Below are 14,356 nucleotides of genomic sequence, written 5' to 3'. Positions count from 1 at the left end.
TGGCCAAGTCAGTCACCTGATCTTAACCCAACTGAGCAGGCATTTCACTTGTTGAAGACTAAACTTCAGACAGAAAGGCCCACAAACAAACAGCAACTGAAAGCCGCTGCAGTAAAGGCCTGGCAGAGCATTAAAAAGGAGGAAACCCAGCATCTGGTGATGTCCAGGAGTTCAAGACTTCAGGCTGTCATTGCCAGCAAAGGGTTTTCAACCAAGTATTAGAAATGAACATTTTATTTCCAGTTATTGAATTTGTCCAATTACGTTTGAGCCCCTGAAATGAAGGGATTGTGTTAAAAAAATGCTTTAGTTGCCTCCCATTTTTATGCAATCGTTTTGTTCACCCCACTGAATTAAAGCTGAAAGTCTGCACTTCAACTGCATCTGAGTTGTTTCATTTAAAATTCATTGTAGTAATGTACAAAACCAAACTTAGAAAAAAGTTGTCTCTGTCCAAATATTTATGGACCCAACTGCATCAGCAAAGGCTAACGGCCCAAATGCATTTTAATAAAAAGAGTTATAATGTAGAAAATCGTGGGTCACTGATACTGAGAAGAGTGGAGAAAAAGACAAGCAGAGTTAAAATTTATTGCTATCGTTACATAGTACAATTAAGTTCTTACATACATGTCTCCCACATACTGGTAACAGTAGTACAAAACAACAAAATATATAACAAAATTTCTTGTAGCATTTTACACTACACTAATAGCACACTACACAACTTTTAGTCAGACAGCATGTCAAACATAACAATTGCAGTTGGAGGATCGTATCACCTTGAGGAGGATATCAGATTACACAGCCAGAAACTGTAGTGCAACATCCTTTGTTAATTACTCCTTGCTGGTAAAAATTTCCAACGTATTGCAAGCTTACCACGTTTTGACAGCCAATGAAGGTGTTATCTGACAGCACCAGAGGGCTGTACTAATGTTTTCCAGGTATGGAGAGTCTTGGCTTGTCTTTTTCCATTTTCTGTTCAGTCATGGTACAAACAAACAAAAGACATCAGACAGACAAGAATCTTTTGTTTGTATGGTCCAAAAACACCCATTTTCCTTCATTCACCCTTTGTGAATGCTACTTATAGACAACAGTTTTCTTTTTAAATGTAGAGAAATAAAATGGATTGTTGTGGGGGGAAAAATGGAGGGAGAGACAACACAGAAAAGTAAACCATCACCAATTTGAAATGAACATATATACGAGAAGAGATAAGTAGAAAGAAATTTGAGAAATAATGGTGGAGAGAAAGGTTAATAAAAGTTATCAGTGAGTCCAATGCCCAAGAGGTCAGTGCTGCCTAAAGGGAAATGGCTAAGGTAAAATTAAAACAAATGAAAATAAACCAGTTTAGATATAATGGTTTAAAGCAATAAAATTTGAACATGGAGAAAATGATTGATTGTTCATGAATTATGACACCATAAAATGTGTATAATATATTTAGGATAAAATATCAATTATACTAAACCATTACATACAGCATTCTCTGGTTATGTTGATGAGGAGTGCCCTCTTATGGATACAACACAAAATAACACTAACTTTAAGGTTGGTATATACTGTAGAACAAGCAAACTAACAAAGAAATCATTAACTATTTATTGAAAAAAAGTCAGGACTACTTCACTTTATGATTTTTTTATTCTATCGTACAAATAATTTAAATTATTTTATGTAGTAAAATATTTAATTTTATATGACTGACAAGTAGATTTGCAAAAGGCATTGGAGCAAATATAGAACGACTTTTTGTACTTCTGTCAAAATGCTTAAGGTCACTGTCAAACTAAAAGTGTGATTTAAGCAATATAATATTGCAGATGTTTAGGTTATAATAATGAAAGAATGAGAAAATCATGTTGGAAAATGGCATATTCTCCTTAGCCAGGTGTGCTGCAGATTGGGTACAACTGTGTGCAAAAAATACAAAGACCTATATCTTCATAGAGCAAAATCTACTGAAGAGACTTTACTTACAATTAATAAGTTTTATAACTGTTCCAACTTTTGTTATTCATGTTTGAGTTATTATGTCACAGACTTGCATCCTGACAGACGTGCATCACTCAGAAAATGGTCAAAATGTGTTGAAAAATGACTACAATATGTAAATTCAGTCAAAACTTAGTCAAACCATTAACCAATAACAATACTTTCCCCATATGTATAGCATATGAAGAAAAATGAGACAGCCCAACAACTGACACAGATCTCAGTATTCACCTGGTAGGCATTTTCAATTGATTTTGGAAGTGCAGTTTTACTCAACTCAACAAAAAAGTTTGCACATGCTTCTTACAAAAGCATTTCCAGCAAAGTACCATAGAGATGAGCTACAGTTGGTTACCAGAGAAGCTGCAACTGGGCTGGTGGAGTCTTTATACTGTATGTGGTTCACATAAAATGACAAGTGTTACATCTCCCTTTTCCCCCATTCTTCCTCTGCCTGGATGCTTATCAAAAGGACTAGCATCCTGTGGGTTAAGACAGGATCTCGCCTTATTCTATTCACTCCTGCTTAGTAAGCATGTTCAGATTGCTGAATGAACCATAAATATCCCCTTCTAAATGTGGCTCGTCAGCTCTCCTTTCAAAAGGCTGTTCCTCAACACACCTACCCACAACCAGAACAGGATAAGATGCTGTGGTTTGAGCAGGTAGCAAATAGGAATAGAACAACTGACAAGAACGGGCCATTCAGTCCAATAAGCTCATCCGTTGTGATCACAAATATTGTTTAAAAATAAAATCAGGTCAAGATGTGAAGGTCCCTAAAGTCGTAATACTCGCCATCTCGGATTCTGCATACAGAAAACCTGTCTAATATTTGTCAAAAGTTGCCATCAACAAGCTTTCAACCATGTCTTGTATTTTGTTGAAGAATTCATTTTAAATTAACAGCTTGTATCCACAATTTTCTTCATAATTGTTAATACTTGTGTTATCTCATAATCTCTGTTTGCTTAAACTGGAAAGGTTCAACTCCTTCAATTTTACCTCATTCCCCCTCAGCCCGGTTTCAGTGTAGTTGTTCTCCTCCAGAGTTCCTTGATCGCTGCTATGTCTTCTTTGTAACTAGGGGGCTTTACCGCCTGCTCGTTTTGCTCGCCAACCCCCGTGCCTGCGCTACACGCTAGCCTCTTAGTGGTTCTGTCGCTCACGTGTGGGGATGCAGATGTACAATTTAAACAGATTTTTATTTTCATGGGAATTGTTGCATATGCACAACAGAACTATTTTACATTACAGCAAGTAATTAACCATATTAAAACAAAAAAGTAAAATGTAATAATTTAAAAGTAAATTATGTTTCATTTTGCGTTAGAGGTATTTGTTGCGTAATATGATTTCATTCTGTTTGGCTTTGAAATTAACACACAAATACTTTTTAAACTTACACTGTTACTGCAAAACTTCACCAAAAACAATTTTTTTAATTAAGGTTTCGTCAATATTGCTTTGAATTTTGCTTCAGTGTTTGGACTTTCATTAACATATATCTGCCCGTGAGTGAATATCATTTCTTTCTCTCGATTAAATAAAATACTTTTTCAAATGTTTGGCTCCAAGATTTGTTAGAATAGCTTTTGCAAAGACAATTAACGGGAAACTGTTAACGTTTAAATACGAATGGCATATCAACATCTCCTTTGTTGTATAATGTTATCCGCGGAAGATGTACTACATTACCTTTCTTGGATACATCCTTCTTTCTACAGTAATTTGAAGGGAAGACCGTATGGTCTTAACGGTAGTAGATATTCTTCGGGATATTGTAAGTTGATGTTTTCATCTTCCGCACGATCACCAACACCTGTTGCAGCATAGACTATTATAGACTATGGATATGCATTTAACCAATTTGCGGTGTAACCAATCGACAATTTTCGAGTTAATTCGTTCATCGTTTCTCGGTGCTAGGATTGCCCGTGTACTCATTTGTTCTGTTGATAACCCTTCGGGATGAAATTCTTCAATAAGATTTGGACACAAGTCTTCTTTAATTGGGAACTTAAAGTGAGGAAAACTTTAAAATTTAAAATGTGTGTCAAAAGCATTCACACTAATGAGAGGTGAGATTATTGTGTGCATGGTTGAATAGGGTTGCTTGAAAAAAATCTCATGGCCAAAGTCTTATCTCGCGGGACTTGAAAAAATATTCCAAAAAGTCTTGTCTCGGATTTTTTTTTTTATATAAGAGAGAGATATGAACACTAAAACTACACACAAGGCTCCAGATGAGGCCTCATGAGTATATTAAATAACCTATGCAAAACCTCCCTTAACTTAAGTTACAATGAGGTGTAGAATCCTATTACTCTTATTGTTATCTATATCCAGACTGAAGTAATCAAGAAGTCAACTGTGACCCCGACAGTAGATCCTTCTCTTAAGGAGTACTTTTAATTTTCTGACCTCCTGTTGTGTATTCAAATGTAGCATTTCTATTTTCTAGGTGTAATACTTTCCATCTGCTTACATTAAATTTCTTCTACTCAAACTTATATGCTGTCCAATTCCATCTGTAACACACCCCGATACTATGTTATCTGCTCATCCACCAAGTTTGGTATCATTTGAAAACTTGTGTGTTTATATTCTTATCTAGAATATTACCAAAAAAAAATCCGTGCTTCCTGAGTTTAAGCCAATTTTACACCAACCTACATCCCATGCCTTCAATTCCTATTCTTTAGTGTGATTTGTAACCTTTCATGTGGTATTTTATCAGAAGCCTTCTGAAAAATCAAAATAAGTATCACATGAACCTCTCTTAGTGTATGTTTTTTTGGTTCAATCATGTCTATCCCCACTACCTAACCGAGTTCTATCCTGATTACTACATAAACTAGACACACTTCCCACCTTGTTGGCGCCTTAACATAGTATTGAAAAACAGACATGAATTACATACAAAAAGCTTACACTTCACTATAAATCCAATATACTTATTTCATTTGTAATACTTGTACCATTAAGGCAAAGAATTAACATATTACTTTACTTTGGCTTTTTATTAGTGGACTAGATCACTGTTATCTTGTCTACTCAAATTTATACTACTGTCTGAACTTATGTGAAGTTCTAAACCTGACATTTCGTAAACTCTCTGCCCTCCCATTCTCTAGTTTAAACCATGAAAAATTAACCCACACATATGCTTCCCAAATACATTGGTACCTGTTCTGTTCAAATGTAACCCGACACAACGGAAAAGGTATCATTTGTTCAAGGAGTTCAAACATCCCATAAACCTTTGTCCCTCTATTTTACACCAAGATTTAAGCCACACATTAAGCCGTCTAATCACCTCAGTCTTACCCAAACTGGTACATGGCATAGGCAGAACGTCAGAGAAGACCACCTAGTCAGGTCTGTGCCTCAGCTTGTCACCCAACTCTTTAAATTTGGACTCAGGAGCGGACAACCCACGTCCTTATGTATGACATTTATTTCAACATGGATAAAGAATACAGGATCCACGCCGCACCCAGGCCAATAGTCTATCCACCATTCCAAGCTGGTCTTCTATCAATGAACCTGGAAGCTCTCTATACATGGGATTAATAAAGTATCTATCTCTAAGGGGAAATTCACATACTCCAGCAGCAGCATACTCATACAAAAACAATATTAAAGTGTAATAAAAATGCAGGTTAAAACCGACAATAACTTTGAATAATGTTAGCGTTTACAATACCCCCCCCCGCCGGGTGGAATTGAAGAGTCGTATAGTGTGGGGAAGGAACGATCTCCTCACTCGGTCAGTGGAGCAGGACAGTGACAGCAGTCTGTCGCTGAAGCTACTCCTCTGTCTGGAGAAGATACTGTTCAGTGGATTTTCCATAATTAATAGGAGCCTGCCGAGTGCCCATCACTCTGCTACGGATGTCAAACTGTCCAGCTCCATGCCTACAATAGAGCTTGCCTTCCTCACCAGTTTGTCCAGGCGTGAGGCGTCCTTCTTTATGCTGCCTCCCCAGCACACCACCGTGTAGAAGAGGGAACTCGCCACAACCGTCTGAAAGTATGCCCCATTATCACTACTTCTATATTTTTTGGGTACTGGTTTTCAGATGGTGAAAGCAGCTGGAAACATCAGCCTCTGGGTTTGAAGCTCCTGGATAGTTTGCACCTTTTGCTCTGCGCTTATGCCTGACTGTAACCCACCTGTTTCAACCTCGCCGATCTGGAGTCTCCTCCTGCACCTCGGCAAGATCTGATAATTCCTTACTATAACAAGGGGTAGCCACCCCCCTCTTCATTTCAACAACCTCAAGCTCAAGGTACAAGCTGCAGATGTAGAACACCTTGGAAGAGACTTCATCAAGCCAGCTTCCAAAAAGTCCAACATCATAGAAGACTTGCATTGTACTGTCCTCAAGATTAACATTTGTTTATGTGAATCAAATGCATTACTCCTAAGGGGTTGCTCCTTTTGCAAGCATCTGGCTTCTCACAATGGTGTCTTAGACCTCTTAAAAAAGAAAAATTCATCAGAAAGTCTGAATTTATGGAAGGGTAGTTAAAATGCGACTGGTCCACTAATCTACATTCATATTCATGTTTACTTCTCAAGATTTTTAGAAAAGAATGTGGTGAAGCTGCTAGTCATACCTGGATTGAGTTATTTTATAGCAAAACAATCTAAAGTTACAAAAAGTGTTGTCAGACACTGGTATTTCAGACCCTACAACTGACCCCAGAAAAGCTGCAGACCTGCTCAACCCTGGGGCTTTTCATCTGTGGCCCTGCCTAAACTGATAAGTCTTCAAACATCGGCAAGCTCCTACAGCATCTGGAGGAGATAACAGTCAGACCACAAACAACACTACAGTCAACTGGTATGTTCACCTCAGTCAACTTTTATGGATTTACCCAAAAGATTCTGGATTATGAATTTCTATGTTGAAAAATGCATTAACACAGCATTCTCTGACCATGTTCTCACAGCATGTATATAGCAACTGGCTGGAGCATTGATGGACATTTTCAACCACTCTCTCTCTCTGTCAGTTAACTCTGCACACTTTAAAATGTCCACCATTGTCTCTGAACCTAAAGTCGCTAAAGTATTTTTTTTAAATGATTGGAAACCTGTTGCTCTAAATCCTATTGTAAGCAAATGTTTTGAGAGATCAATCACAGAGTTTATCTGCTCCATGTCCCCTCCCACAATGTGCCTATTGTCAGAACAGATCCACTAATGATGGAACTGCGGCAACATTACACACCACCCTCTCCTATTGGGACAAAAGAGACATCTACGTGAAAATGCTGTTTGTAGACTACAGCTCAGCGTTTAATACTGTAACTCCCACTAAGCTTGACAGCGTGCACAGAGCTTTGGATCTGAATGCCTCTGTGTGCAGCTGAATCCTGAGCTTCCTGTCAGATCGGCGTCATGGTCAGATTGGGTGTCATCACTTCCTCTATACTCACTCTCAGCAAGGGAGCAGCCCCCAATAATGTGTACAAAGTCTTCTCCTATATTCCCTCTACACCCATAACTGTACAGCTAGGAACAGGTCTCATTGTGAAATTTGGGGATGACACAAAGGTGATGGGTCTTACTTACAATGGTGACGAAGTTAAATACAGTGAGGAAATCAGAGCCCTGCCAAGTCCAAAAGAGATAACAGTATGGAAGCGAGGAGGCATACACTTCCCTGTCACCATCAATGGGACTATTGTGGAGAGGAAAGGCAGTTTTAAGTTCTTTGGTGTGCATATAACCAAAGATCTCACATGCACACTAAAGAAGTGGTGAAAAAAAGCACACCACAACCATTTTTATTTCTAGTGGCTGAAGATGTTTGGCATGAGCTTCCAAACCCTACAACTCATTTTACACCTGCAACAATGAAAGCATCCTAACTAGTTGGATCGTTGGCTGGTATGGGAACTGCATTGCCCTTAATTGAAAAAGTTGAGGAGGGTAGTGTGTTCTGCCCATCAAATCACTAGAGGTTACACTCCTAACTTACAAGGCATGCATAGTGGGCTGTGTTTAGAGAAAGCCAGGAAACTCATCAATGACACCAGCCATCAGAGTCATGATATGTTCATATTGTTACTTTCCGGCAGGCAATACCATAACTTCGGGTCTCAGAGCAGCAAACTATGAAATAGCTACTTTCATCCAGCTGTTAAGATACTGAAATTGGCATATCATTATCAGCACCCCGCCGGCCCCAACATTAATGCTGCTGTTCATTCATCTCTACAACAGCTATTTGTGTCATTATTATGCAATGTAGAGAATATAAATTGTTGACATTATAGAAGTAAATAACTACACGAGTTTAGTTTGTACAATTTGTGACTGATGAATTGATATTTAAAATGTATTACTTGTATACTCTATTGCTGAGACTCCCAAGTTCAGTCTTGATGTCCTACCTTGGCTGCAAGCTTTCATTCCAACCAGTTTCACAAATCAGTGGGTCACTCTCACATCTCACCAATCTAATTGTTTAGCTGGCCCTTTCTTTTATCTTATTCTGCCTTCAGTGAATTGCTCTACTAGGATATATGCATTTTGAAGAAATTTGGAAATGTGTTTTCTTTGTCACGCTTTTAATAAACATGATAAAAAAAAACAAGTTATTTCAATTCACTTTATTTCTCTGGTGTTTGCTGCTTAAATTGTATACAAATACTGATGATTAGTGTTGTGCAGATATAGCTGCAAATGACAATGAATGTTAAAGCAGAGCAACTACTTCAAAAGTTACATTAATTTGTGTGTGAATTAGTAGTAAAAGACTTAACTACATAGTCCTCACATTCCAGTCCTGCAAACAAACTTAACTACAACTGCTCATCCCAACCACCTTCTCCTTTAATCAGGACTCCTGCCTTTATTATTAAACGAGCTCTTATTTCACAATTTCTGCAAATTTTTTGTCAATACAGAAATAACAAAATGGCTTTGATAATTCTTTAAAGAAATGTAGTAAGTGAGACATTATTTTCTGCTCTTTTTCTTTCTTTTTAAGATTTGACTCTTTTATATGTTCTAGTTATCTAAGACTTCAGTATAAATTCATTTGTGAACGAATTAATAAGAGGAGTAGCTATTTCCCTTCAGGATTCAGTGTCATTCGCACCCGTATCTGCACTGCTCATCACTAACTCTTCATACTCAGATACAACTAATGAGGCACTCTTCAGGAAAAAGTGAATTAAAAAGAATGCAGTAAAAGAAAGTTAACTTTTAAAGCTATGTCAAAAAAAGTAAATTTCCAAACTTCTCCTACATGTAAATTTACTAGCACATATTTCTGAATGCAATACAAGAAAAGGACTAATTAAACAATTAGATCTTTTAGAAAGGGGCAGCACGGTGGTGCTGTGGTAGCGCTGCTGCCTTGCAGTTAGGAGACCTAGGTTCGCTTCCCGGGTCCTCCCTGCGTGGAGGTTGCATGTTCTCCCCGTGTCTGTGTATGTTTCCTTCCACAATCAAAAGACAAGCAGGTTAGGTGCATTGGTGATCCTAAATTGTCCCTAGTGTGTGCCCTGTGGGCACCTCTGAGCTCCAGTCACCAGACACAAATTAGCTGAACAAAGAATCTAAGTTAAAGAGAGTTATTCATTTCACCAAATCACCTTCAGAGGGCTGCGGTGAGCTGGCACCCTGCCCGGGATTTGTTCCTGCCTTGTGCCCTCTGTTGGCTGGGATTGGCTCCAGCAGACCCCCCCCCCTGTGACCTGGTAGTTAGGATATAGCGGGTTGGATAATGGATGGATCTTTTAGAAGAAAGACTGAACCATTTATTTGCCAAACAGCAGGTCTGAACATGGGAACCCCTACAGTCCATTCTGCAAACTTGCACACAAATTAATATTGCTTTAATGATGTGGAAATTACACATAAGGTTTTCACTCATCTATGCATTCATGGTAGGTGATGAGACAAGAAAGGTGAATTTAAGCTTAAAAATAATTATTTGCGTCAAGATTGAAGTCAAGTTTATCATCATGTGTAAATAATACAATTAAATTCACACTTGCATGTCAGCTCAGAACAACTGACAAAAATACAAAATAAAAAAAATTGATACAGTAGTTAGCAAGCACAATATATATTTTCATGGCATTTGTAGTCTTGAATCACAATCTGATTGTATGGGTGGTTACCTACCAGGTAACGCTTCTGCTTGGTCAGCAAGTCGGCTAACATCCGCCATGGTGCCCATATTATATATATATATATATATATATATATATATATATATATATATATTTTTTTTTTTTTTTTTTTTAATACATACACCAGGAGTGCTCAATTACAGTCCTGGAAGTCCACAATGGCTGCAGGTTTTCGTTCCAACTAGTTTTGTAATTCGAAGCAAGGCATAACGGATAATGAAACTTCATATTTAACTGTATGGTTTGTTAGTGCTTTTATCTATCCAAGACAAAAACTGAAATGTTTTTGTTTTGTGAAAACTTCATCCATGTTTTTCGGGCGATTCCCTTCTCTCTTGTTGATTTCAAAACAATTTTATTAACACAGGCACTTCATGGTGCATGTATACACGTTTAAATGAAGGATGTTAGCTGGAAAGCTGGTGGTTCCTTTGTCACTTGCACTGGTTAAGTAACTGGCAACAACTAAAACCAAAATGCAGCTGTTTAAAACTAAAATTCAATTATGGGTTTTGAATTGTGAGAAAGAAAGTTAAATGGGTTGTAATTAAGAAATTGGTAAAAGCAAAAGCCTGCAGCCACTGTGGCATATTCATTGTCCCTCTATAAAATGCTTATGATCATTTCTTGTAATACATTTTAACCCTGACATTTTACTACAAGATGTTTTTATTGAATTAATCTAAACGTTTATGCACAGACATTACATTTACTCTCAATCTGCGAATTTGCACGATTCAAACAATGACAGTAAATCCTACTCTGAACTATTTACGAATAAGATGAAACGATATACAATATTAAGATTGCTTCCGGTTTCCAGTTGCGCCAGGATCGCTTTAAACCACCTAATCGGTGCATGTACTGTAGAAAAGTAACAATTTAACCAATAAACACATTATTTTTTAATAACCTCTCCCTGAAAATGGCACCGCACTGCTTCACGGAGTGGTGTGCATATGAAGTGCGAGGGTACGAGTGACTGGGACAGGAACAGGACGGGAACAACGACACGGGACATGCAACAGTCTCTTGGTGGTAACAAATAACCCAGGGAGATGGAATGCTAACAAACATGAGCTGCACCCTTGTCGAATGTTTAACAAAAAACACTCCAATCAAGAACAGCGCAGAAAAGTTGCCAAACCCAGCCAAACGAAAAACATTAATCCTTTCAAAAACGGACAGAACGAAAAATTGAAAAAATTATTCTCGCTCACGTCCCTATATGTAACTTAAGTGTGAAAGCGAAGTACAACGCACAGCCATCGGGAAGCCGCATCACTCAACGGACTCCCACCCGACACCATACGCCCAACTCACCTCACTCAGTCTCTGCTCCGCTCAAAGACAATTCCTTAAATATTGAGAGGTAAGAACTTCAGCCCCAGGTGAACCCGACATTAGTCCAATAAGTGAGAATAAAATATGGATATTAAAATCAAATAAAGTAAACAGCAACTGAAAAAGCTAGACTTGTTCAAATGAAACTTCCTGTCTTGCAAAGGGCACACCTAGAGTGACGTCATGTGGCTGTCCCGTTCTCGCCTTTTCTTCTACTCGCGAAACAGTCGAATAATAGTTTTTGTTTATTTAGTTTTTTATTCAACTCGTATTTTTAGAGTACGTTTTTCATTTTGGAAAATATCTTTTTCATGCTTTTTTCAAAGTACAATAATGTTATCGCTTAATTCACGCTAGAGTCGTTTGCGAGCCAGAATGTTCTGGGAGTTGTAGTTTTTTATACTTTCAAAAGGCTTTATTAACACGCCTGAACGTAACAGTTTATCAAGGGTCACTTTGTGTTTTATGTTCACTTCATATGTTTAAAGGACTGAATGAGATATTTCAGTTTTTAAAATGTAATAAATTTGTAAAAATGTTAAATTATGTTTTCACTTTATAATCCTGTGGTACTGAGTGTCACTTGATAAGAGAATAAATAATGTTTTTCTGTTTATTAATCATGCTCAAGGTTGCCACATAACATAATGAAAAAAATGAAGGAGTCCACAGGGCCATCTTAATGTATGGGCACAATGGACACTGACTGCGGGCCCCAGGTGCACAGGGGCCCACAATGTTTCTGATGCCAAAAATGTATGTTTCTGTTTTGCTATCAAAACAGGGGCCCCAGCACACTACTTTGCCTGGGGGTCTATGATGCAGTTAGGACGGCCCTGGGTCTGAACACTTCTTTTCTTCTTCTTTCGGCTGCTCCCGTTAGGGGTTGCAACAACGGATCATCTTCTTCCATATCTTTCTGTCCTCTACATCTTGTTCTGTTATACCCATCACCTGCCTGTCCTCTCTCAGCACATTCATAAACCTTCTCTTAGGCCTTCCTCTGCTCCTCATACCTGGCAGCTCTATCCTTAGCACCCTTCTCCCAATATACCCAGCATCTCTCCTCTGCACATGTCCAAACCAAAGCAATCTCACCTCTCTGACTTTGTCTCCTAACCATCCAACGTGAGCTGACCCTCTAATGTCCTCATTTCTAATTCTGTCCATCCTCATCACACCCAATGCAAATCTTAGCATCTTTAACTCTGCCATCTCCAGCTCTGTCTCCTGCTTTCTGGTCAGTGCCACCGTCTCCAACCCATAAAATATAGCTGGTCTCACTACCATCCTGTAGACCTTCCCTTTCACTCTTGCTGATACCCGTCTGTCACAAATCACTCCTGTCACTCTTCTCCACCCACTCTACCCTGCCTGCACTCTCCTCTTCACCTCTCTTCCACAATCCCCATTACTCTGTACTGTTGATCTCAAGTATTTAAATTCATTCACCGTCACCAACTCTACACCCCTCATCCTCACCATTCCACTGAACTCCCTCTCATTCACACACATATATTCTGTCTTGGTGGTCCTACTGACCTTCATTCCTCTCCTCTCTAGAGCAGATCTCCACCTCTCCAGGGTCTCCTCAACCTGCTACCTACTCTCGCTACAGATCACAATGTCATCAGCAAACATCATAGTCCACGGGGACTCCTGTCTAATCTCGTCTGTCAACCTGTCCATCACCATTACAAATAGGAAAGGGATCAGAGCCGATCCCTGATGTAATCCCACCTCCGTCACTCCCACCGCAGACCTCACCATTGTCACACTTCCCTCATACATATCCTGTACAACTCTTACGTACTTCTCTGCCAATCCTGACTTCCTCATAAATAAAAATGTTAAATTCTGTTTTCACTTTCTAATCCTATGGTATTGAGTGTCACTTGATAAGAGAATAAATAATGTTTTACTATTTATTTTTCATGCTCAAGGTTGCCACATAACATAATGAAAAAAATGAAGGAGTCCACAGGGCCATCTTAATGTATGGGCACAATGGACACTGACTGCGGGCACCAGGAGCACAGGGGCCCACAATGTTTCTGATGCCAAAAATGTATGTTTCTGTTTTGCTATCAAAACAGGGGCCCCAGCACACTACTTTGCCCGGGGGTCTATGATGCTATTAGGACAGCCCTGGGTCTGAACACTTTTTGAATGCACTATATATATATATATATTGGATTAAATAAAATTAGAGTAGATAGACTTTATTACTCCCAAGGGGAAATTTAGATGTACATAGCATGAGAAACATAAAACACAAAGATACAGACTCACCGGACAAAAAATTCAATCAATCAATAGATAAATAATCTTCATATATAATACGCTACCATGGCTGTCTGTTTGTCTGTACAGGATTTTAAATCACCTGTAGCTCACAAACCGTTTGACATATTGACCTGAGATGTAGTACACATATACTGCGTGACGTCTACTATCCGCTTTTGGGGTGATGACTGACCTCCAAGGTTATTCCTCTTTTTATTTTTTATTTTATTTTATTGTAGAATTAACTCTTGGCAGCAGCCTGTAGGACGGCACATAAGGACAGGCGCCATTTTCAACCCTACAACCTTCGCCATCATTTCCCCTACCTCTTCATATCTTAAATCATTCTTGAGGCAGATTGAAGACTTAAGTGCCAGCATCCAGAAGGTTGCCGATTTGAATCCCCGTCACTGGCAAAAGAGATGCTACTCTGCTGGGCCCTTGAGCAAGGCCCTTACCCTTCAATTGCTCCAGGGGCGCTGTACAATGGCTGACCCTGCGCTACAATTGTGAGTTCTTCTTTTTTCATGGAGGGGTACCAACAAATTTGTCCACATCC

The 14,356-nt window shown here is 38.8% G+C and overlaps 1 protein-coding gene across 1 annotated transcript in view; it reads right to left on the bottom strand.

Moving 5' to 3' along the window:
• The window catches only part of nras (NRAS proto-oncogene, GTPase), a 52,296-nt gene extending 40,607 nt beyond the window's left edge, over window positions 1-11,689 (bottom strand). The window contains exon 1 of the mRNA XM_028796453.2: window positions 11,491-11,689. The gene's annotated coding sequence lies outside the window, so the exon portion shown is untranslated. The remainder of the gene's footprint in view (window positions 1-11,490) is intronic.
• Between the last annotated feature and the right edge of the window lie 2,667 nt (window positions 11,690-14,356).

Source organism: Erpetoichthys calabaricus, chromosome 3 (genome assembly GCF_900747795.2).
Source record: "Erpetoichthys calabaricus chromosome 3, fErpCal1.3, whole genome shotgun sequence".
In the NCBI taxonomy this organism is placed as follows: Eukaryota; Metazoa; Chordata; class Cladistia; order Polypteriformes; family Polypteridae; genus Erpetoichthys; species Erpetoichthys calabaricus.
Note: the sequence above shows the minus strand (reverse complement) of the source record. Positions and strands in the feature narration are given on the sequence as shown.